Below are 25551 nucleotides of genomic sequence, written 5' to 3' on the forward strand. Positions count from 1 at the left end.
CTTATCGAAACTCGGCGAAACCTTCCCGCCGTCATCAAATAGCGGAATGACATTGAACAAACTACACGCTTGCCATGCACACATTACCTTACTCTTTGTTCTCAGCGTAAAAAACAATTAAACCTGTTCCCGCGCAAGTAAGCAACCTTTTTCTTTTTGTTTTCTTCCAGGTAAGTTTTCTGTCACCTACACCACCTGCAATCACAACGCGCAACGCGGCCATGTTTGGCGTTTGTGCAGCGACTCCGCAGGTCGGCCGCAGCAGCAACAGAGCAATAGCGATATGTGATAGTGGAGTTCCTTGTGGCTCCAAACCTGTCCACCGGAATATTTTAACGGATGCGGTTCCCCCGTTTGGGCGCCGTTCGAGTAGAACCGGTTCTTTGTGTTGTGAAGGAAGGTTTATGGTGATTGCGGAGCGTAACCGAATAATTACTCCCTTTATTCGCGGGGCGAATATGGTTTGTTTTTGTTTGTTGATTTCATGTGTTTGATAAGTTTTGTGGTGCCTAAGTTTCCGCCAAATTAGGAGGTGACACGGAGATAGTCATGACTTGGTGCATACGGTGTATTCGATGCGTCAGTTTGCTCGTAGACGAAGTTAATCTGTCCCAATATTTAAGGTACTTAATGAGGTGTATCCGGAACTACGCAACAATAACTGACTAAATAATTCCGTATGGTCTACGGTCAGATCATATCTTAGAAACTCATATGTAGACAAAAAGATCGAGTCAAAAATCATGGTTTCAACCTTATTTCTTGTCATAGATCACTGGATCGGATTACATGGAATTCGCAATGACGCCATTGTCGTTGCAATACTATTTGACCGACTTGTCAAGTCGAGCCGGAAAAGGCAATCTACCCAATTCTGGTCCAGAAATGCAGCTTCTTCTCCTAAGGGTACTCTTTCGGAAGCGGAAGCGTTTCAGTTACATATTGCTAGCCAAACGAGAATCTTTTGTCGGAAAGTATACTCGGTTTTTATTTTACAGTTCGCTGATCGAACGAGGTGCAAAATTATTGTCCAAAAACGGTGTAAAGCGTGGCGAAAATGACTCGGGGATCCGTCTGATAAGAACCACCACTTTCGAACAAAAGATTGGACAAGCCTCCTTTGCCTCTCTGCCACTTCCGGATCTCTTGTAGAAGGTCAGACGTTTTCTCAATCAATTCAGGACATCCCACACATTCATTTGGGATTATTCACTAGTTCGGCCATTTCAAGAGCGGATACTCCAGGATTTTCATGGCGACCGTGTAGGATCATTTCGCGATCTGTTTCTCTTCGGTAATAGCATGTTACATGTAATGAATTGCTGATTTGCATATCTTTATCTAAGAAACATTCACTGTGAATTCTATACACTCAACGCATCTATAATTATAAACACATTTAACGCGTTTCAGTGAAACTCTGAAAAATGTAACTCATAGAATGAATAAACGGCAGCTTTTTCCTTGCGTTCGTTTTTTTACTCGCCTTTTTTCGTTTGTCCGTTTTATTCTCATTTGTTCGGATTTCTTCGGTTTGGTTTATTTTTCTTCTATTTTTTTGTTTATTTGGATATTTTTTCGTTTGTCCATTTTGTTGCTCGGATTTCTTCGTTTGTGCGACTTTTTTTCGGGCCTTTATTTTTTTTCGATTACTTTTTCGTTTATTTGGATATTTTTTTCATTTTGTTTTCATTTGATCGGTTTTCTACTATTTTCCATTTTTTTGCCTATGCCAGGTTTTTTTAGTGTGTCCACATTTTTTTCGAGTGCCCAAATTTTGTTCGTGTAATATGTATTTTGCTAAGTCCGGATTTTGCAGGTTTCGTGTTTTATTTTTTTTAATAATGTACGACAGAACTGAATAGCAGTGATAATTCATAATATAAAGCACGTTATTGATTGGCCACGTTATAGCGCGAAGTTCTCGCAACACAAGGTTTTATATAGGTCTTTCATTTCTGTACTGGGTGTAAGTTCAAAGTTGTGAAAACGAGAGCATAACTTTTGGAGTGCAATGTTTAGAGCAATAATACCTCTTTGCCGGATGATGGAAGTTGTGCGATAATCACTTCATTCGAAAGATAAAATGGATATGAACTATATTTATTGACGCAAAAACTTGTTTCAATAACTCAAAAACTGCTTTGAAAACAATCTATTGAAATTAGAAAAATCTATATGAATGGGTACCTGATTGAAAATCCATTCCAGTCATGATTGGTCAGCGGTTGATGCATGTCGTCGCTACCAGCCAAACTACTAGAAATACTGTGCTCTCCCTGGACAATCTCCGTTTCTATTTTGCTACCTTGTTGAATGAACGTGGAAAATTGTCTGCTCTCAGTCATCACGGCAAGGAATCATTCTGAATACTTTATTCAGTCATATAATAGTTCACACTTTTTCTGAACGAATTTCAATCTCTAATGAACCTGTTCACTAATTAATACGGAGCTTCTATAAACAATAGATAACGGCACTTGGCTGAAACAGAAGCTTATTAGCGTGAAAGATGAGCTCTTTTCCGAGAAACTAATTTGACCACAAAGTGTTGAATAGGTCGCGTTTTTCATACCGTTATGAGGAGAGTGTTTGTGTATGATTAATTCGCTCGTAAGCATTGTTGGTTTTATGCGTAGTCAACGATAGACAATGGTGGTGATGGATCAAATATAGAATCGTCTGTAGTTATAGTAAGAGTTGAGAAGTAGAGATGCATCCTGGCAATAACACATCTCGTATATCATTCTCGCGAGAACAAAAATGAATCATGTATCAACCTTCTTCAGATGCATGTATGAAACCCCACCCATCGAGAGCCACCAAAACTGTCTCCTAAAAAACTTTCCTTAAAAATTTCGATGTATTCCAAAATTATATTCTAAGTCATGAAAAGTGACTCTCAGTTCATCTGCCTTCTGATTATTTGGAAAATTAAACTAAACTCTCGGCCTGAGAAAGCCCACTTAAAAAGTCTCGCTAACTGCTGCTAATTTGGTTATTCAATTTTTGTGAATTCGAGCTTTGTTTCTGGGTGTGGAAGTGGCGTCAAAGTGCGACGCATTTCAAGCCGGATGTGAAAAACATATTTTCCCTGGGATTTGTACCAGAAAAATGAAATCTGTGAACTAAACATGACATCTGGAATATGAATTAAGAATCGGAAATCTGAATCTCTGAATCTGAATTCGGAATTTCAATCGTGGATCTTGGATCTTGGTTCTGAATCTGGAATCTGGAAATCGAATCTGAATCTGGAACCAGGGAATCGAATCTAAACATGAAATCTGGAATCTGAATTTGGAATCAAAATCAACAATATCCGAATCTGCAATCTGAATTTGGAATCTGTAATCATAATCAGGAATATCTATATCAGGATTCTGAATCTGGAATTAGAAATTAGTATCAGAAGTCCCTGGATCTATGAACCGAATCTGGAAACTGGAATCTTTATCTGAATCATGTATCTGAATTTATAAGCTGAATCTTAAATCTAAAATGAGGAATAGAATAGGGAATCTGAAGATGAATCATGATTCTGAGTTCGGAATCTGAATGAGGAATCCCTGAGTCTGAAATCAGGATTCTTCGAATTTGAATCTAAATTATGAATTTGAATTTGAAACTTGAATCAGGAATTTGGAATCTGGAATCAGGGATTTGAATATAGGATCAATATCAGAAAGCTCTGAATCTGAATCTGGAATCCAGAATCTGTATCTTGCATATGAGTTTAGATTCTGAATCTGGAATCTCAATCTAGAATTTACATTCCGAATCTGAACAACATTTTCAATCTGAAATCTTAAAACAGCCTCAAAATCCTGAATACGATTTCCGGAATCAGAAATCTAGATCTAAAAATAACAACATGGAACTTGGCACATAAAACATGTAATTTTGACATCAGAAATCTGGGATGTAAAAATCTGAAGACAGAACAAAGTGTTTTCTCAGTGTAAATCTGAGACCTAGAAATTTAGCAAGGAACAAAACAAAAAAAAAATGTTCCGATTTCTACGAATATTTTGTGTGTTCTACCATTATTAATTATTTCCGAAAAAAATCAACTAAAGGGTGTGTCACATCAAATTGCATCACGGAACGCTGTAGAAATTCGCCCAGTAGACCGATCCTTTTGAAAATTTTAGACAGTAAAATAAAAACTATTAAACAACTTTTGGCATTTTCTTTTTCTTCATACTTCGAGCCCAAGCCCGTATGCTCGCACCTTCCTCTTTACCCCGTCCATAAGGTTCTGTACAACGTCAGGTTGTAGTTTTTTTTAGCAGAAATCCATTTTCTCTTGAAGTCCGCCTCCGATTTGACAACTTTTGGGTTCTTCCAGAGGGCCTGCTTCATAATCGCCCAATATTTCTTTATTGGGTGAAGCTCCGGCGCGTTGGGCGGGTTCATTTCTTTTGGCACGAAGGTGACCCCGTTGGCTTCGTACCACTCCAACACGTCCTTTGAAAAGTGGCACGAAGCGAGATCCGGCCAGAAGTTGGTCGGGCCCTCGTGCTGCTTCAATAGTGGTAGTAAGCGCTTCTGTAGGCACTCCTTAAGGTAAACCTGCCCGTTTACCGTGCCGGTCATCACGAAGGGGACGCTCCGCTTTCCGCAAGAGCAGATCGCTTGCCACACCATGTACTTTTTGGCAAACTTGGATAGTTTCTGCTTGCGAATCTCCTCCGGAACGCTGAATTTGTCCTCTGCGGAGAAGAACAACAGGCCCGGCAGCTGACGAAAGTCCGCTTTGACGTAAGTTTCGTCGTCCATTACCAGGCAATGCGGCTTCGTCAGCATTTCGGTGTACAGCTTCCGGGCTCGCGTCTTCCCCGCCATGTTTTGCCTTTTGTCGCGGTTAGGAGCCTTCTGAACCTTGTATGTACGCAGGCCCTCCCGCTGCTTGGTCCGCTGGTCGAATGAACTTGACAAATTCAGCTTACTGGCGACATCCCGTACCGAACTTCTCGGATCACGTCTAAACTGCTCAACTACGCGCTTGTGATCTTTTTCACTGACGGAGCATCCATTTTTGCCGTTCTTCACCTTCCGGTCGATGGTTAGGTTCTCGAAGTATCGTTTTAGTACTCTGCTGACCGTGGATTGGACGATTCCCAGCATCTTACCGATGTCCCGATGTGACAACTCCGGATTCTCGAAATGAGTGCACAGGATTAATTCACGACGCTGCCGGCGTTCGACGACATTTTTACAAATTTACGAAAAATTGACAGTGAAGCATGGCCAACGTGATCTATACACTCTTATCTGATTATAAGCGAAAGCTGAAGATATAATTCCTAAAAATTAAATTTCTACAGCGTTTTTTTCCGTGATGCAATTTGATGTGACACACCCTTTAGCAATAAAAATGGCACAAATGAACAATAAAAATGGTACGAACTATTGATGTCATTATCAAGCCGGTTCCTTATAAAAAATGTTCATAGAAGTTTAGAACTTTATTATTACAGTTTTTGAGTGTCCAAATAGTCGATGAGAAACTAGAACTATGACATCTAATGCATTATCATGATGAAGAATGTTCCGACGATGCTTGGTAGTCCAACTCGCGATTCTTCAATTGATTGTGATTGGTGATTGTGAATCGTTTGTGTACGTGCATTTGGAGCGCTTTAGTAACATGACCAATCTTTTGGTCATGTAGACAGATCTCGTTTTTAAAGTTTAAAGAAATTCGTTTGGTATATTGTATATTATAATCCATTTGTCCTTCTTGAATGGCATGAACGTTCCCAATGAAACTTTTGCTCAACGTAGGTATTACTTGCGTCAATTTTATTAGTAGTGCTTAGTTGAGATTTCTATGCCGAACAATACGCCTTGAATGTATTCTGGAGTGAATCACCTTGTCCGTAAATAGTTTAAATTGAAAAGAATGGACGCATTTAAATTTTCTTCCATACACTTGTTCTGTCAATTTGTGTGTTTACCTAACCGAGCAATTAACGATTCGGCGAGGGACTATTTATATGTGTCCTACTGCGCATCAGTCGCACCAAATACAAATGTCTTCGAAGTGCAAACACAATAACATAAATTGTAACATGTGAACGGACCCTGTGGAGAAAAGAAATATTGCAATTTGGGCCCCGCCCGATGGAAACATATTGACACGGCCAGAGCGTGAAAGTAGAAAACAGGCAATTTTTATTACACATTCATGCTCTTGCCAGCGAGCAGTCAACATCTTTTTTAATGCAGTTGTCACACGCAACGGTTTACATGAAATCGGTATTTTCCAAAATTTTTAAAGACTCCTCAAAACAAAGAAGCAAGCAAGATTGTTATCTAGATTTTTTGTCAAGATTAATTTTTGGCACTTTTTCTCGACGTTTCTTGCAATTTTAAGACATTTGGTATCAAAAAAATTTAACATTTGTTAAAAATATTATCTCCACACACGAAAATTACATTCAAATTGAAAGGATCATTGATTATTTTTGTTTTTATTTGTCTGGCATATTTTTTTCAATTTTCCACATGGACGCATGTAAAAAGTGTGCTTGCGTATGCCACGACCGACCAAGTAATTGTATAATGACGAAATGAAACAATTCCATTACAAAAGAGGTTCATCATGACACCGTCAAAGTCAAATGCTCCGACAAACAGTGATTCGTCGTTTGGCTTCCCTTTCTTCTGGGTCGGATTATGCGGCCGTTTAGAGCAGATTATTACCGCCGACGACCCCTTGTGATACTCAGAAGCTAGTCGTTACAAACGTTCCGCCACCAGATATGCCCCGCACCAAGCGAAACCTTTTTTCCTCCTCCTCCTGCATTGTGTTCTTGCGTTCAACACGCGTTTAGTTAACCTTAATGTCTCGAATAGGTGTGAAAAGGTGCTTTCGAACACCTTTGGAGCCGCGCACACCGTGTATTATCCGGTCGGCACACCACCCCAACCGGAACCAGTGCTGGAGTGCTGTGTGTGTTCTCCGGTGTTGATTTGACTTGTAGGGGATCCGCGGGTAATACGGACAGTGGAGGTAAAATGGACGGGTGGTTGCTTTGTACAGTTACATTTTGAATTTCAGATTTCTGTTAATGAGAACACCTTCTACATGTCATTCTATAATATTTAAGCCATCTTATGGCAATGAATGCTGATCAAAAGTGGAAAAGGGAAACAAAAACCGAGAATCATACATGATGTAATTTTAGCTGCTTCGATATTAAGCATATTGAGTGGTTTAATATCGATTCGCTAATGGTCATATTTCGGTTTGTGAGTCAACAGAGACGCGATATTCGGTATGTACGGAAAAGAGCCTTCATTTTTGAGTGGAAAATTTAAATTATTGAATTAATTTACTGGTGGGGTAAAACGGACAGTTGCCAGTAGGAGTGAGATGGACTGTGAAAAGTCTGTTTAATCTATTCATAAGGAAAGTCCTGCGTTTATAGATGGAAATTAAAACGCCAAATGTGGACTGTTTAGAAGCTGACTGGAACCAAAAGCAAAATAGTTCAGGGTCTGTCCGTTTATACTGCTGAAAAGCACGATATTACTTCTAGGTGGAATCATTCAATTTTTTCATCATTTAACGGAAATTCGTGATGAGTTCAGACCTTGGTTGAATAAAATTATTTCTCTCGCGGTAGATAAACCTTTACGCTTCATCTATCACAAACCTGTCCATATTACCCGCATCGAAAAAAATTTTATGCTTTTCAGTATGTTTTAATTTCGGCTAAAACATTGAAAAACATTTTTTTGTAAAATATTTGGCCAATTAGGTAGAAAAACAGTATATTGATTTGCAAGAAACTGCATCAAAGTTTTGGGAAAAATGAGTTTCCAAAGATATAATTGAAGTTCTTCTTAACATGTCCATTTTACCTCCATCTCCCCTATACAACAAATCTGATATCCCACTGGAGGTGTCGGATTTCTGGTTCCTAGTGAGCATGGGTTGCCTCCATTGTTCAAGCACAGTCTTTGCAACATTCCGCACCCGACGCCCAGAGAACCGGAGAATTATGAGAGCGACGAAACGGGAAACTCTTACCATGATTTATCCGGCATTGTAGGATAAAAGGGATCACGAGCCATGTGTGAGTGTTTACGAGCCGTATTGTCTCGATTTGCAAGCGATATCACATTTCGCTATCCGATGTAACAAACAAAACAATAAGGGTTTTGTTCCCCGCGATCAATAAAACGCTTCGCCGCTTCCTGGATCGGCTCGATAAATCGATACAAAATATAGTTGGGCCCGCTCCAGCCCGCCATAAGACACCCATCACATAATGACACAATAATCAAAACAAATTAAATCGGCAGCGCGCAATCAATTGGTCGCTAATGAATCAAGAAAACAGAGATGTGGAATTTTTATTTTCCGCCTTTCGCTTCTCGCTTTCGAATGTGTGTTTTGCAGACTGCTCGATTCGGCAGCGAAACGAACAACAATGGGGGAGAAAATTTCACGCGGTAATGAAAATGTTGCCTCAAATTTCCAAATTTTAGGAAAGGGCTATTTGCTCAATTTTTGGTTCATTTTAGATGCAATTTGGCACGCCCGATTCGAAACATAAATAATACAAAACTTTCACCAGAGATTGATTAGGCGTGCTTTTCCCTCATTTAAACTGTGAGTGTTTTTATTACCGTGAAAAGTCGACCAACGGTTTCTTTCGCCCTACTTCTTCGGCTCTTCTTTTCACTCCGCGCGCGCACTAATAGAATAAATTTTCCACAGTGTTGTTGTTATTGAGACAATAACAATCACCACAACACCACCACCAACCATCCAATGGGAAACTATCCCACAACCACACCGGCATCCTCATTCACGCGCGTGAGCTGGAAAACAATACAATTAACCTTTCGATTCAGCGTGTCCGACAACTGTGTGCCACAAAAGCGCGCGTTCGTATTGCTGCTGCCAACCGCCGCTGTTCGTGAACTTTCTTTCGCGAATCTAAAAGAGACCCCGAAACACAACAATGGCACAACAATTTGCGTGGCAAATCGCGTGATCGCTGCCGTTGTCAAAGTGATGAATTGATGCGTTGTTAAATGATGGTGGATTACACTGTTGATGGCACATGGGCTGAGAGTGCGAATATCACGCGGGTGGAAATCACATATTGAGTACACAGTCTCACTCGTTGTGAGGGTTTTACAATTTGCAGAACTCGATACATTTTATGATATTAGACCGAACCCTCAGATGAGCAGATATTTCTTAGCATGTTCTTCCTTCGTGGCGTTGGCGATCAGCTGCTTCGCTTTTTGACCACAAAATAGTTGGAGTAAATCTTCTGTTTGTAGTTCGCCCAGCAATTATTTATCGGTCGCAGTCGGGGGACTTTGGGAGGGTCGGCGGACTTCGGTACAACGTCTATCTTCAGTTGGTCCATCTCCTCCGGCGATTCGTTGTCAGTCGCTCTTTCTGGATGATTGACTGCTGTTCAGACACGGCCGGCCAAGTCTAGCGCTTCCGCATAAAAATGTCCATTTTTGCCATGTACTTGTTCATAGTTTGACCGGTTGCTCCGACCTCCCAGCCCAAGGCGCGGGACGATAACGCTACCTTGCTCTCGGTGTCCCTATTCAGCTTCTGCTTCATTTCACGATTGCTTAGCACTGTCGAACGACCAGACCATTGACCATTTTCGTAAATTTCTTGAAATCTCAAATGGTTCCTATGACCAGATGGGTCGATTCCAAGACTCCACCACCTCAGAATATTCTCGAGGATGGTGTGCTTCTAATTCAAATGAAAAAATTGTCATTCCATCGCCTCCAAAAAATTCTCCTTAGGACTTGACCATTTTCGTAAATTTCTTGAAATTTCAAATGGTTCCTATGACTAGATGGGTCAATTCCAAAACTCTACTACCTCAGAATATTCTCGTAGGATGGTGTGCTTCTAATACAAATAAAAAATTGTCATTCCATCGCCCCCAAAAAATTCTCCTTAGGACTTGACCATTTTTGTAAATTTCTTGAAATTTCAAATGGTTCCTATGACTAGATGGGTCAATTCTAAAACACCTTGCTTCTAAAACAAATAAAAAATTGTCATTCCATCGCCTCCAAAAAATTCTCTTTAGGACTTGACCATTTTCGTAAATTTCTTGAAATTTCAAATGGTTCCTATGACCAGATGGGTCAATTTCAAGACTCCACCACCTCAGAATATTCTCGTAAGATGGTGTGCTCCTAATTCAAATGAAAAATTGTCATTCCATCGTCTCCAAAATATTTGCCTTAGGACCTGACCATTTTCGCAAGTTTCATGAAATTTCAAATGGGTCAATTCCAAGACACCACCACCTCAGAATATTCTCGTAGGATGGTGTGCGTCTAATTCAAGTGAAAAAATTATCATATGCTGCAAAAAAAAAGTTATTGGTATCTTCACCGACATTGTCCATACTGCCAGTTGTTCCCCAGACCACGAAGAAGTTGCACATCGTGAGGCACTTCGTGTCCGCCGGATATATCCGATCAGGCATTCACAGCATCTTCTGTCTTCAGGAGAATGGCGAGAGCGTCGAATGGAAGCCATTTGACCATTTTCGTAAATTTCAAATGGTTCCTCTGACCAAATAGGTCGATTCCAAGACTCCACCACCTCAGAATATTCTCGTAGGATGGTGTGCCTCTAAATCAAATGAAAAAATTGTCATTCCATCACCTCCAAAAAAATTGGTCTTAAGGCTTGACCATTTTCGTAAATTTCTTGAAATTTCAAATGGTTCCTATGACCAAATGGGTCGATTCCAAGACTCCACCATTCATAATATTCTCGTAGGATGGTGTGCTTCTAATTCAAATGAAAAAATTGTCATATGCTGCAAACAAAAAAGTTATTGGTATCTTCACCGACATGTATGAACAAGGTATCGGACGTAGTTGTTTCACAGTTTTTGCAAATTTACTGATGCATCGATGCATTTTTCTAGAGGGCCCAATAAACGTAGAATTTAAGGAAAATTTGCTTCATTGAATTATATTTTGTAGTTTTTTTTATCGCCAACCGGAATGTGTCCATTTCTTTAATGCATACGTTAGAAAAAAGTTGACCACTCAAAATTTGTCATTACTTCGATTTATGTGTTTATACCACATCTAATTGCAAGACCATCAATAGGCAACTTGTATTACTATTGAATTTCAACCAAGTTTGACATGTAGTGGTGGTGTGTAACATTCACCCGAATATCATTCACCTAAAACACGTTTAGCCGAAGCACATTCACCCGAATGTAACGAACACCCGAATGTAACAAATACTCGAATGCAACATTTACACGAATAAAAAAGTTCTGTCGAATCTCTCGATAACAAATAAAATTTAATCAATACAACATGAGAACAACAAAAATAGTCAGTAAAATCAAAAATTGCAATGAGGAAATTTGAAAATAATGCGGGAGACATCGCATTTTTAGAAATTAGTCTAGGTACAATTAACATGTCCGTGTTCTTTACTTTCCGTATTGCTATTTAAGGCTAGGATATCATCTAAAAATAAACACGGGCTTTGCGGTATTTTTTCGAAAATGAAACAGGTATTTTAAACATAAAAAATATAAAGCATGAATGTCTTGGGAAAGGATTGATAATAATGTAAATATCAATCAAATAACACCACAATGTAATTTTTATGATATTTATTCTGTGGTCAATGTGATGAGGGTGAAGTTTCCATCTAACGAGGATAAGGAACCGAATCGGTCCCAAGCCCGGTGCATTGGGTTTGCCCGGTTGATTTTTACTTTGAAATATATCAATATTTGATTCATATAGATCAAAAATTATCCGGGCAAGCATTAAAAAGAAATTATCCGGGCAAAAGGTAAAAAAATGGCCGGGCAAACAAGCGAACCAAACTGAGGGATCATCTCCTGTGCTTCAAACTAACCAGGCAATCGGTGGAACACAGGTTTGCCTGCGAGAGGCCTTACTACCGAAAACATATAAAAATTGTGAGGTCTTTTTCCAACCTTGAAGCAGTTACTAACCAATTAGTAGACGAATGAGCAACAGTAGTAGCAAAGCAGTAGCAACATCACCAATATCAACAACCTCGGCAACGTCTACACCAAAATTTTGAATGATTTAAAACAAGATGAATTAAATAAAAATTTAATAAGTTTTTACGTATTCATTAATCATTCGTTTTTTAACACAACTATTCCGCAACATATATGTTCCCGAAAGACGTAATCCTAAGTCAAAATGATGAAAACTAATTTTGCTACTGATTTTTTAAAACTACTGTTGGATTTGAAAAACACACACCCTTTTAAAATATTAGGTTGGAGAAAAAGTAATCCATTATTATTTTCTCGCTAACTGGCCTTGGTGATCAATATCTCGCGTAATATCGATCATACAATTTCAAGCTTAGGCTCGTTGTGAAGGTGACAAATCACACTAAAAAATGCTATTGCTGTTTTTTGTTTGTTCCATTCAGTTGTGAATTACAGGGTGTTAGCAACGGAAGTCAACAAAGAGAAAATTCGGTACATTTTACACTTTTTTTTTATAAAGGCGAAAATGCAAGCCAAACCACTGAAATTGTGAATGATGTTTATGGTGCCGATACTGTAACAGTAAAATACGTTCAATTTATTTTTTATTTTTTTAATGCAGCACACTAAATTCTTATCTCTACTATCAACAAATGGACCGTTTGAAGCATGTGATTGATCAGAAATGTCTAGAATTGGCCAACAGAAGAAGTGTTGTGTTCCATCAGGCAACACATGTTTCATGTAACTCGCCAGAAACTCCGGGAGTTTGATTGGGATGTTTTGATGCATCCACCATATAGCACCGAACGATTACCACCTCTCCCTCGCATTGATTGTAAAAATCGATGACTAGAGATTTTCGTCAATTATGACCAAGTCTTCTATGGGAGAGGCATTATGAAGCTACCTCTAGAAAGGCAAAAAAAACAAAGGGCCTGGCCGGGTAAGGGAGTAAAAAGTGCCCCAAACCAAATCACTAGCTTTATGGCAAATATTGTATAGGATATTAATAAGAAATTTTGGCGGTTTATTTGAACCCCTATTTGGTTTGACGTAGGATCTATAGTGAAAAACGTTCTTTTTCGTTTATTTCACGGCATCCTCAAAAGCTTCGAGATAAAAATTTGAAAAGAAAAAAACTGAATGTGCATCTTAATACGGTGTATCAATAAAAATTACAAAACAAAATTATCAAAAAATGAAGTACTAAAAAAAATATTGAAATTTTCAAATTTTTTTTTTTGGGATTTAGAGATTCAGTACTACTCTAATTCATATTGAAATATGTTCCCACGGCTTTTCTAGGTTTGTGTGATTTTTTTCAGTGTTGCGCGGTACAAAAAAATATTTTTTTATATTTTCAAAGGGTCTGGCTGGGTGAGGGAGTAAAAAGTGCCCTCAAACCAAATCACCAGCTGTATGGAAAATATTTTATAGAGTACTAAACAAAACATTTTGGCAGTAGTACCATATATTTGAGTCCTTATATGGTACACCATAGGATCTATGGTGAAAAATGCATCTTCTCATTTTTTCACGCCATTCCCAATAGCTTTGAGACAAAAATATGGAAAAAATCTTACCAAGGTGTATCGATCAATATTTTCGAACAATTTCTTCATCAAAAAATCAAATATAAAAAAAAATAAAATTATTTTTTATTTTAATTTTAAATTAAATTTTGATATTTTTCTATTCTGAGATTCAGCACTACTCTAGTTTGTATTCAAATTTCTTCCTACGTCTATTTTAGATATATATGCTTTTTTTAGAATTTTTAGAGTGTTTTTCGCGGTACAAAAAAATTATATACATTTTCAGGCATTTCGAAATATTGAAAGAAATCTTACTTTGAGACCCACTTTTGCCCTAATTTTTATTGCATTTAAATGCATTCGTATGTGTTGTTTTTTCCACATGTAGCCTAATTTTTTCTTGAAGTTTTAAGAGGAATGCGCGAAAAAAATAAGCCTTTGGCCATTTTAAGTCTATTTTGAATTTAAAGATATATTTAGTATATTTAGAGCATTGCGCTGTACAAAGATTTTTTCTCAAATTTGAAATATATGAGATTATCACCGGATTCACATTATCGGATTTATTATCGGATATTATTATTTTATTTATTATCGGATATTATTATCGCAGATCACATTATCGGATTTAGATGGTTTACCAAATTCATAGGAGTCAGCAGTACGACAGAGCTCTGTGAGAAAAAATAAAGTCCTTATGGAAAGATCATTCGGATTAATGATAAAAACACTTAAAAACATCCAAATTTGTTTTTTTTTATTTTAATCTTACAATTGAAAACCACGAATACAATAGAATAATCGATTTCAAAAAAATAAAACATCTTAAACATCCATGAAAAAATTTTACCACATGTATAAAAAAAGATATATACGAACGCATTTAAATAAAAATTAGAATAGAAGCGGGTTTCAAAGCTATATTTTTTTTTCAAAATTTCGAAATGCCAGAAAATATATTAAATTTCTTTGTACCGCATATTTAAATTTTTTTTATAATTACATTTTTTGATGAAAAAATTGTTTGAAGATATTTATCGATACACCTTAGTAAGATGTACTTTCAGTATTATAATTATAAATCACATTTTTTTTCAAAATTTCAATATTTTTTTAGTATTTCAATTTTTGATAAATTTTTTTTTGATGATTTTTCTTGATACACCGTAGTAAGATGCACATTCAGTATTTTTTTCAAATTTTTATCTCGAAGCTTATGAGGATGGCGTGAAATAAACGAAAAAGAACGTTTTTCACTATAGACCCCACGGCCAAAATGTCTTATTTAATATCCTATACAATATTTGCCATACAGCTGGTGATTCGGTTTGGGGGCACCTTTTACTCCCTTACCCGGCCAGGCCCTTTTAAAACAAAACGGTGCAAATCGGACAATCCTAAGCACATTAAAAAAAGTTTCATTTTTCACGCAAATATAATGTATTACTTTTTCCCCAACCTAATATTACTATTCAGATAGAAGAATATTTCCACCCGTCGGAAGTTTTATCTGAATTGTAGATATTCAGGTAAATTCCTGATATTCTCAGATCATTCTGGGTGGAACAACTCATGCGGAAAAATGCCTTGAAATTGATATTTCGAATTGCGTCAGTAGTGTGTATGTTTGTGTGTACACACGAAATTGATTTTCAACTGAGTGTTACGCGGAATTTTGTACCAGTCTCGGACAAAAACGATAAGAAGCCTCGTGATTTGCATTGCTTACATCATTCCATCATTATTCGTCGAATCGCGCTCAAAATCAGTAGCAGCCACAGGCAAACATTTCCCTAACAAATTGTCACAATTTCATATGTCGAGGCCAGCAGCGAGAGTTGCGATGCCGCCGATGCCAATTGAAGGTGGATCAATATTGATTCCAAGCTTTCAACCTATGCAAACAACAAGCAATCATGAAGCGATGGAAGAGCCATCTGTACGTTTTTTATCACATCGGTTCGGTTCGTCGCCGTCATTCTTGTGTGTTTGCCTCGGTGATAATTTGACAATTGCGATCGAACTCTGTGCTCGCAAACCCCCACGCACACGTCCGTCAGCTTGTCAGCTCTTAACAACAGTCATCCGCGGAGGATTGTTACCAAAATGAACAATTATTTTCCTGGAAGCGACGGTATTTTTTTCCACCCCAGCTCGAGCGTGATCTTTCCTCATTTACCACCGGTTCCGTTCTGTTTCGTTTGTGCCATCCCCTTGGATGCCATCCCTCTAACGCACACAGGATGATTGATATGGTAAATTGAAACAAGGGCACACTCAGATAAGAGACATCCGCAACATCCCACCACCGTGTACCACCATCCGATCCGTGACAGCGGAGACGAATGAAGGCTTGTCACATTATCTTTTTGTAATTAAATTGGGCCCAAGTGCCCGACAACTCCATGAGGTTTCGTATCAATCAAGTGCGTGCGTTCTGGGGGGAAAGAGAAGCAGGAATGGAGAGTATCGAGCGAAGCCCTACCCGTAGTTTAGAGCAAAAAAGGAGGAAGCCGTCGGTGGTCAGGCAACGCTAATTAGCGTTGATTCCGCCGCATGTGGAGCAACTTTGAAATGAGTTATATGCCAGGGCGCGTGTCGCGTGCCCGTTTCTGTTGTTGTTGGTGGGCAGGAAATGAAAATGTTGCACAGGATGTGGGAAGTAGCATTCACAGAAATGGAGCATTGAAGCAATTTGTTTGAAACTATGGCAACGATCCTTATTGGCAGAAGAAAACGCAATCAAACGCTGGACAAATTTCCGGAGAAACAGCACAAATTTTGTCATGGCATTGTGTTCGTAGATCCTGAGAAATACCGATAAATCTACGTTGGAATGTTATTTCAAATTTTGGTTACATCACTATAAGATTTAGAAAAAAATGGAACTGTTTTTTTTCTACTGACATTTATCCTTCATTTCAATTTCGACCTGTTCAAAAAAGGGAGTCCTTAATTTAAAGAATGTCAGTGTTGTCACAACTTCCAACTTCCACTACTGAAAATTCGATAGATAACGACATTCTTGAGATCCAAGATTTCGGGCCAGAACCATCCTCTTCTATATTACTACACCTTCGCAACGAAACGAAGATGTGCGTTTTGACACACATTCCGACCGGAGATTTCACTTGAGAATTGGCAACTGTGTTATCCAATGACGACTGTGTGTCAAACATAAGATATTTACTATCGACATCGAAACCACCTGACCCAAAAGTGTCGTGTCGAAAATTTGCCTGCCCTCCATATCGAAACAAGCTCTTTCTGAATAGGGTGATAATATCCTCCGGCAACCAACCAGCAGAACATGTATTGATAATGTTTGGCACTCGCTACCCGCTCAACAATTCATCGAGCCAGGGAGAACATATGATGATGAGATGAGGATGAGCGAGGTGTGAAATTTGCTACCAACCAATCGGATTGTCATCGAATGAGTGTATACACGCGCTTCGTGTGTGTGACGCACGCGGAGAGTCGGGCGTCGAGAGGAGGGGGGACGAAAGGGTAGTTTGTCCGCCTCATATGTTGTAATGGGAATATTGCTGCCCCCGCAGTTAAAAGTTGTTCGCATTATGAAACACTCGGGAAATAATCGTCATTAATATTGATAGAGCGGTTGCTGGCGAGAGTTGGCGGTTTCCAGTGGTGTGATACCACCGCTGACATTCTAAGCTTCTCATCTCTCAAGGTTGGCGAAGGACTTTTGCTAGTCGCACACGAAGTTTGTGTGCTAGTCGTTGAGATTCTCAGATTTAGTTGGGGGTACCAACTAGACGTTATATTCTAAATAATTTCTAAATTTTCCGATTATTTTTGTCGTTCGACAAGAAACACGTCGTCCTTGTTTTGAATTGTATATCTCTTCTCTATATATACAAAAATCTCGTGTCCCGAAACGGCTCGACTGATTTTAATGAAATTAAGCACAAAACGTTTGTTAGGCATGAGAATAGGTTGTAAACTATATTACATACCGCTTGGATCCAGATTACCATATATTTAATTCCGATTAGGGTGACACTATGGTAAAAAATCATTTTTTTCTCAGAGACGAACCAGCCTACGGCTGAAAGACTCTTAAATAAAGACAAAAAAAAATCCATTGTTCTGAGTAAATTGAATAAATCGTGAAAAATCGTGTTTTTTTGTTAATTTTCAGAATAAAACACGAGAACCCAAATTCTTTTTAACCCCGTCCCATTTTTAATTTTTTATTTCGCAATTTTAGTATTTTTGTAAACACAATATTCAAATAAAAAAAAATTAACCGCCGCTCAATTTTCCAACAGGCCGAATTTATTTACGTTGTTGAATGACAAATGGCGCTACGCACGCTTCATCGAACTCTTACCCACACATGCGAAAGTAACCTCTATTCGTCTAAAGCTATCGATGAGGTACTGGAAACCTTATCGAATAAGAACAATGAATTATTGAAATCCTTCAGATCACACATGCTCGGATAGCAAAATGTTAATCACGCTATTGTCATCAATCCAGATAAATTATCAGCTGGAAAACACGTGTATTGATTCAATGATTCGAATTAATATTTATTGTTGCAATTGATAGAAGAAATAAAAGAACTCGATGGATTTTTATTATCGAACGATGATACAACGCAGCTAGGGCAACGTCATTCTACGATGTCGTGAGATGTGCCAACAATTCATGATCGGCGTGTACGCGAAAGTACGTGCTCCCGTGGTCGAGTGGTTAGCGTCCCCATCATCATGCCGGAGGTTCGGGTTCGATTCCCGTTCTGCCTGGGGGATTTTTCGTCAAAGGAGTTCCTTCCGACTTGCACTGTAGTCACGCGTATTCTAGAGCGTGCCAGAATATATTCAAGGTATGTTTATCGGCATAAAAATCTCAACTAAGCACCACTAGTAAAAATGACGCAAGTAATACCTACGTTGAGAAGGCAAAAGTTCCACTAGATAGTAGGCAAACCAATGTACGCGAAGGTAGGGGGCGAACGACAGCGATTCCAACGACACAATCAACAGAAGTAGCATGAGGACGAATGAATTCACATGCGAGAAGCTATCAAAAGCAACGCCGGCACAGCCAGGCTAAAACGCAATGCAATGTTATGGAAATCGATAGTTTAATTGCTTCGGAAATTCCATATCCGTCTACGGATCATCTATTCACCCATATTCTGGAATACGATCGAGTCAGAATAACTCGAACGGATCGCATTTTTCATTCTGTAATCCGTTCGACTCAAGTTCAATCAAGTTTTGATAATGTGGTAATGTATGGCAATTTGACATAGACGACATTGAGCTTCGTGTTCTATATCTGTAAAAGTAAAAAACGGATTTTCGGGAGGAATAAACACGCTTTTAAAATGAATAAAATTGATGGAAATTAGCTAAACCCTTTCAAATATGTTTTGTACGTAACACAGTAACACATTTTCTGCAAGTGGGTAAACATCGTGTACCAAAATTGTGTCTGATAATTTTTTTATGTTATGGATAAAGTTTTAGTTTTAGGGAACTAAATTTGGCATGTGGAGGTTTTAGGGTGCCATAAATGTTTCTATGGTGGTGAGATACCCCTTTCCTCCTCTCTAAGAGGAGGGCAGCCATACAAATGAAACACAAATTTCTACAATTACATAGTGACAAGTGTTGTTAGTCCATTTGATGTTTGCGTTAACGAAATTGATCTTTGTTTGAAAATGGAAATGGATTTTAATGCGATGAAACGCACTTCTACATCTTCTTTTATCTATATAAATGGAAATGGGTCACCGAATGTAAGAGCGAAACTCGGGAAAGGAATTGTCCGATTTAGGTCTCACTTTATTCTATCATATTATCTGTATCAAACATTTATTCCATGTAACGGAGAAACATGTTAATTGCAAGTGGTTTAAAACATCATGAACGAGGATTGTGTTTGTAAATAATCTGATATTATAATGACGAGTTTGAACAGTTCTGCGATTGCACTCATCAACGTGCGCTCAGTAAGAAAACGTGATTGTTTGAAGGTATTGATAACAAAAAATTAATTTTGGGCGGGACAAAGTTTGCCGGGTCAGCTAGTTTGCCAAAGAAACGGACAACCATTGACAAATATCAGTAACGCAGACGTTGACGGACTGGAAATCGTTGGGCAGTACCATATTCGCCTCAGCTGAGCAAAACATTCAATGTTCATATTAGATTTGAGTTCCGCTGTTCGGTGAGATCAGTAAATACAAATAAAAGTGCGTGAATAAGGGAAGCAATATGGCTGTGTTTCAAATTCATAACATCGATGTGACTACTTCTCGATTGAATGCAGCGACAAGATAATGCGCCAACAAATTGGTCGGTATATCAGCACCAATGAAGTTTTCTGCAATATCTTTGGTTTCACAATTAATAAACGGGACCCAACAGTCATGAATTTGGCTGTCCATTCAGAAAACCTATTTTTCACTAACGAAACCGTAATTTAACAGAAGTAATATTTATTTTCTTTATTTCATTTTCTACTTCAAGTCAAACTTCACATTTTACTTACTAACATTTTTTGTACTTATTTACATATTAACCCTTCACATCAAACCCATCAGTTACGTAAATGAAAAACATTAAAATATGGTAGTTTGAATGATTTGATTTTTTTTATTGTTGTCGGCGATCATTGTCTAAAGCGCTCAATTCCTCTATATGTCATATCTCCTATCGCCACATATTCGTTTGATCTTCATCAACGAATGGATCAAAACGTAAAACCATTCAAACATACTTACGATGTATTAGTTATTGTTTTTTCAATCACCAAAATATAATTTGTTTGGCAGAACAACGTTTGCCGGATCAGCTAGTAATTTATATAATTCAATATAATTTCCCTAAAATATTTTATGTATTCTGTTTTTTGTATCCTAGAAGTAAGATCTGTAAAATCTGTAAGATTATTGAAACATGTTTTCACGGTTGTTCCTTCCTCTTCATAAATATTGTTCCAACGCAGAATTTTTTCCAACGACACAATCAACAGAAGTAGCATGAGGACGAATGAATTCACATGCGAGAAGCTATCAAAAGCAACGCCGACACAGCCAGGCTAAAACGCAATGCAATGTTATGGAAATCGATAGTTTAATTGCTTCGGAAATTCCATATCCGTCTACGGATCATCTATTCACCCATATTCTGGAATACGATCGAGTCAGAATAACTCGAACGGATCGCATTTTTCATTCTGTAATCCGTTCGACTCAAGTTCAATCAAGTTTTGATAATGTGGTAATGTATGGCAATTTGACATAGACGACATTGAGCTTCGTGTTCTATATCTGTAAAAGTAAAAAACGGATTTTCGGGAGGAATAAACACGCTTTTAAAATGAATAAAATTGATGGAAATTAGCTAAACCCTTTCAAATATGTTTTGTACGTAACACAGTAACACATTTTCTGCAAGTGGGTAAACATCGTGTACCAAAATTGTGTCTGATAATTTTTTTATGTTATGGATAAAGTTTTAGTTTTAGGGAACTAAATTTGGCATGTGGAGGTTTTAGGGTGCCATAAATGTTTCTATGGTGGTGAGATACCCCTTTCCTCCTCTCTAAGAGGAGGGCAGCCATACAAATGAAACACAAATTTCTACAATTACATAGTGACAAGTGTTGTTAGTCCATTTGATGTTTGCGTTAACGAAATTGATCTTTGTTTGAAAATGGAAATGGATTTTAATGCGATGAAACGCACTTCTACATCTTCTTTTATCTATATAAATGGAAATGGGTCACCGAATGTAAGAGCGAAACTCGGGAAAGGAATTGTCCGATTTAGGTCTCACTTTATTCTATCATATTATCTGTATCAAACATTTATTCCATGTAACGGAGAAACATGTTAATTGCAAGTGGTTTAAAACATCATGAACGAGGATTGTGTTTGTAAATAATCTGATATTATAATGACGAGTTTGAACAGTTCTGCGATTGCACTCATCAACGTGCGCTCAGTAAGAAAACGTGATTGTTTGAAGGTATTGATAACAAAAAATTAATTTTGGGCGGGACAAAGTTTGCCGGGTCAGCTAGTTTGCCAAAGAAACGGACAACCATTGACAAATATCAGTAACGCAGACGTTGACGGACTGGAAATCGTTGGGCAGTACCATATTCGCCTCAGCTGAGCAAAACATTCAATGTTCATATTAGATTTGAGTTCCGCTGTTCGGTGAGATCAGTAAATACAAATAAAAGTGCGTGAATAAGGGAAGCAATATGGCTGTGTTTCAAATTCATAACATCGATGTGACTACTTCTCGATTGAATGCAGCGACAAGATAATGCGCCAACAAATTGGTCGGTATATCAGCACCAATGAAGTTTTCTGCAATATCTTTGGTTTCACAATTAATAAACGGGACCCAACAGTCATGAATTTGGCTGTCCATTCAGAAAACCTATTTTTCACTAACGAAACCGTAATTTAACAGAAGTAATATTTATTTTCTTTATTTCATTTTCTACTTCAAGTCAAACTTCACATATTACTTACTAACATTTTTTGTACTTATTTACATATTAACCCTTCACATCAAACCCATCAGTTACGTAAATGAAAAACATTAAAATATGGTAGTTTGAATGATTTGATTTTTTTTATTGTTGTCGGCGATCATTGTCTAAAGCGCTCAATTCCTCTATATGTCATATCTCCTATCGCCACATATTCGTTTGATCTTCATCAACGAATGGATCAAAACGTAAAACCATTCAAACATACTTACGATGTATTAGTTATTGTTTTTTCAATCACCAAAATATAATTTGTTTGGCAGAACAACGTTTGCCGGATCAGCTAGTAATTTATATAATTCAATATAATTTCCCTAAAATATTTTATGTATTCTGTTTTTTGTATCCTAGAAGTAAGATCTGTAAAATCTGTAAGATTATTGAAACATGTTTTCACGGTTGTTCCTTCCTCTTCATAAATATTGTTCCAACGCAGAATTTTTTTGAGTTTTGAATAGTGCCAAAAGTAAGTGTTTACCCTACTCTGATGGACAAGGCAGATGTTGTTCTCAATGCTTAATGAGCTCTCCTAAGGTTTCTGTTGAATCTCTCTCAGTTAATCGACGATCTGCATTTTTTTACAATTTCCTGTGTTGATGCATTTTTTGCACATCATTCACGTGGGTAGTTTTCAAGACATCCACGACCGCTTTTAAATTCAGTAACCCATCTATTTGTTCCTATTAAAAGTGAAGAGTTTTATTTTTACATTTTTCTATCCTTTATGTTACACCTTTCAAAAAAAACTTAATTTTTTTCAACTACAAAAAACAATCTGATTCTGCTCAGAACTCATATATTCATTCCTTTACGAACATCCTGAACTAGGAAGATCTGAAAATTCTGCTTTTTTGCCAAATATGGGTGATATTTGATTGACTTTTTGACTTTGAAAAATACAGTACTGCTCTCCAAAAATAAACAACTAAAAAACGATGACGCAGGACTACGTTTCACAGGATGATATGGGGTAGAATGTAAATATCAAAATTGAATGTACGTAAGTTATATTTTTGTAAGGTAAACAATTGAATAATTGTATAATGTCAAGCATTATGTCAACACGCTCAAAACATGGGATTTGGATTGACCCAATTTGTATCCCTCAAATTGTACAATCTGAATACATAAATACCACTACGATAAAAATTGTAGATATCTACCGTGCATAACATTCTATTCAAGGGAAATGAGAAAAATTAAAAAAAAACGATTAAACCATGTGATATATACCGAGCATTTTTGTTTATAAATAAATGCTTTATTTGCCATCTAATTTTATATTATCGCTTTCAAAATAGTGCCTTTCTGAAGAAAAAAACACTTTGTTCAACAAACAATTCAGTCATCGAAAAACTTTTAATAGCTGTATTTAGGAATTGCCTTCAGTTCACGTAACGAATTCGTTTTAATGTATACTGTCAGTACTGTCAAAACGAATCCCACTAAGCGGTAATTTGAGTTTCGTAAAAAGGGAAAGGTTCACCCATGTCTCGTCACTAGTAATTATGCGTTGAATGAACGTGGTATCAGAATTTGATCATTCAAGCGTTCATGTGGCTGAACTTGATTACGAGGAAACCTTTGAATTGAACTCTACTCGTGAACATGAAACATGAACAAACTTAAATGACGATTTCCGAGCATCATTGCAGGTGGAACAAAATACAATCATCTCATTCACGATCCATGATCAGCGTCGTCCAGTTAGCGATCGGACAACGGTGACAGCTTGATGAAAAAGATAGGTACCGTAAACCGGGCGTAAGTTGATTACTATTTTCAGAAAAATGTGAATATTTCCGAAATGTTTTGTTTAATCTACACCCAATTATTTTTGAAATCAGTACTGGCGACAAAGTCACAAAACGCTATGAAATGTTTTGTTAAAAAAATTCCTCAAACAATAGTTTGGAATTTTTTTAGCGGAAAATTTCAAATCATACCTTTGGGGTGAAATTGATCGTTATATTTTTTCATTATTTTCTGGTGTAAGATGCACGATAATGTATAGAAAACCACCGATTCCTTTGCCTTTGGTAATATAAATGATAAATAAATGGTTTGAGGAAACAAATCTGAATATGTTTAGCGCCTATTAATATCGTTTTGATGTGTTGAAAATATGTTTCCTTGCCATGCTCAAAAATGGAAACAAAAATGCTGTTCAGAAAAAAGAAACTAACAAATGGTTATTGAACGTGTCATATAAAAAAGTTTTGAATTTAATTAATGCATAAAAATATATATTAGTTCAGTTCCTAGTATTAGTATTTTTACAATAAAAAAAAAATTTACAGGTGACAGAAATGAACAATTGTTAAAAGGGCAAAAGGATCCAAAGAAAAAAATCAAATTCGCACTTTGCAAAGAAAAACGCACCAAATGTATGAATTGTAACAACATATACCCTAATCCTAGGTTAGAATCGGTTTTGTGGTGGCGCAGACGACAACAACCGCAGCGGAACAACTTTTCAACCGAAGCTCTCACTGTTGGAAAACACCTTCTTCACATCCTGCTTCAAATGCACTGCATTTTGACGCCACTTTTAACCCAGAAACAATGCACGAATTCGGGAAAATTAAACGGAAAATTCTTTTTGGTCCTAAACGAGGAATGGTTCTATGTAGAGCAGCTCAAAATGGTTTATTCGTTCTTGTTCTCGCGAAAACAATACAGAAGCTAATTCATATGTCGGAGTTTGTATCCTTATTGCTAATATACGTGATGTATCTCTTCTTCTAGACATACAAGAGGTACCGTCATCCAGGGGTAAATTGATCACTGAAGTGAGATTAATCGAACGTACAAATGAAAACAAACTGAAAACAGGTTACGTTTATATAAAACAGTTTTAACGTTGAGAACTGTTTTTAATGATTTGTATACCAATCGGATCGGAGATTTTGTAAGATTTGCTACACGATACAATGTCCTGCTCCGTAAATGGTTAAAATTGATGAAAATTTTGGAAGCATTCCCATTTTTCCATACCTATCCATACTTATCCGTGAATGGACACTGTGGAGAGAGGACATATTGAAATTTAAGCTCGTCCCGATAATAACTGTTTGATACGCGATGCGATTGTGTTTGCAATTTGATGAAATGATACAAAGGGGTGGTTTTCATACAGCCTGAGTGGAGTGCACTTGCGCATTTTTGCATCACATGCACACATTGTTGTTGTTTTTATTCGTTGCCAAATGTAGATTGAAATGGTTACCATTGATCGGTTTCAATGTTTTTTTTATAACGAATATGGATCAGTACATCGTCAGCTTGTGTATTGTTATGAGGAGGGAAAGAATAAATCATGAATCAATCAGATCCAGCTGATGAGTACTTGAAAACCTCGAAAACCATTCTAAGATTATCAGCCCTATTCTGTATTCCGACGGATTTCCATTTCGTTCGAAACCGTTGTTACGTTC

At 37.4% G+C, this 25551-nt stretch overlaps 1 protein-coding gene across 5 annotated transcripts in view; it reads left to right on the top strand.

The window, feature by feature from the left end:
• Positions 1-25551, top strand: part of LOC129765200 (MOB kinase activator-like 2) — a 409346-nt gene that overhangs the window by 211503 nt on the left and 172292 nt on the right. The window lies entirely within an intron of this gene.

Source organism: Toxorhynchites rutilus, chromosome 2, assembly GCF_029784135.1.
Source record: "Toxorhynchites rutilus septentrionalis strain SRP chromosome 2, ASM2978413v1, whole genome shotgun sequence".
Classification (NCBI taxonomy): Eukaryota; Metazoa; Arthropoda; class Insecta; order Diptera; family Culicidae; genus Toxorhynchites; species Toxorhynchites rutilus.